We start from the raw sequence: 1,768 nt of genomic DNA on the forward strand, positions 1-1,768 counted from the left end.
TAAATAAGTGTATGAGGGTGTGTGCGTGTGTGTGTGTGTGTGTGTGTGAGAGAGAGAGAGAAATAGAGTGTAGTGGATGTTCAAATAAGTGTGTATGAGCATAAAAATATATGCATCGATTTTGGATATGTGAATGTGAAACCGGTCTTTATAAAGTCCTCGTGATCTTTCAAAACTTTAAAACGATGATTACAGTCTCCTAAGTCAGGCTAGCCCCTGCACACAATGATTTCCTCTCCGCCAGAGACAGTGTAAAGGCAAATGGAGTAGCTCTTGCTCCTCTGTGGACTTTGATTCTCACATCACAGGCCAGTTTCCCTCTGGTCTTCGTGTGTGTTTGTCATAAGTATGACAGATTCCTGAGTCGTTTTAGGCTTCACTGCATTTGTCTTTAGATGTCACGGAGGGATTCTCCCTGTCATCCCAGATTGTAATAACAATCAACCTTTATTTGCCTCTTGCTTCCTGCCTTACCTGGATTAACTCATTTAATCCTCAGAGCAGCTCTGTGAGACAGGTATTCTGGTGATTCAGATACGAAAATGAAGGTTCAGGGAGATGAAGTCACCTACTCAACATCACACAACTGCCAAGTACTGGAGCTGGGTTACAAGCTTAAGCAGTCTAACTCCAGAGCTCACATCCTGAAGTCCTGGGCTGCTCTGTTGCCTTGAGAAACCGCGGAACTGGAAGCTGGGGAGCCAGAGCTCTGTCCTAACTCTAGGTGTCTCTGGTCATGTGACCTTGAACAAATTGCTTTGCCTCTCCAAGCCGGTCACTGGTAACTGATGTTTGAGTGGGAGGCTCTGTGGATGGCTGGGTAGAATGGCTGGGAGGGGGAATAGTGAAAGGGACTCCAGTAGCTCCCTGGCCCGATATCTGAAAAGAGGGTGGGGTGTTTGTGTGTCTACACAGTTACCCAGCAATTTGTTCTGATCTGAGCATGACACAACTGTCTTCAGTTCACCCTGTGAGGGAGGGGCTCTGGTGAGAGCAGAGTAAGGGGAGGGGTTTGTGCTGTCTCTCATTCCAAAGAGAGAGAGGAAGGAAGGGCCCAGCCACCCTATGCCAGGAAGCCTGTGTGCCTGGGAGGTGCCCACACCCTGCCAGGGCCTTGCCTGTCCCTGCTGGAAGACACACCTTCCCCCTTTACCCTCTCTGGCAGGAACCTGCCCTATAGGCCCAGGTAGTACTGCCCCTCCCTTTCCCCATTTGAGAGGAGGTGGGGTTGGAGTGCAGGTGAGTCGGGTGTGGAGTGTAGAGGAGGGATTGCATAGGCTCCTGTGCCAGCATGATGACACATCCCATGTGTGCACTTGGACTCTGTTCTTACCAGCCGTGGGAATAGGATTCAGGTACTGAAGCAGAGACCTCTGATTTCTGCTGATTTCCTGGGGTGGTGGGCAGAGTGCATAAAAGAGGCAGCCAGAGGACTTCCCCATCTTGCCACCATTAGTGTGGTGATGTCCAACTAGCCTTTGGAGTGGTATGGTCCTAGTGTCTTAATGCCAAGGCTTGTTAGCTGTGTGACTCCAGGCAAGTCACTTCACCTTTCTGGGCTTTAGTTTCCTTATCTGAAAAACTGAGCGCTAATACACACCTTTTAGGATTATTGTGAGGCTTAAAGGAGATCATGTAGGTACAATACCTAGTGCTAAGCCTGGCATAGGGAGGGCCTCAGCAAATGGTGAGCTTTTGAATTATACAGACATTGTCCTTTTACTATATCCTGGCCCTGATATAGGCCTAGTCCCCACTTTTGTCCAAG

The sequence above is a fragment of the Pteropus alecto genome, unplaced genomic scaffold (assembly GCF_000325575.1).
Source record: "Pteropus alecto unplaced genomic scaffold, ASM32557v1 scaffold39, whole genome shotgun sequence".
NCBI classification, from domain to species: domain Eukaryota; kingdom Metazoa; phylum Chordata; class Mammalia; order Chiroptera; family Pteropodidae; genus Pteropus; species Pteropus alecto.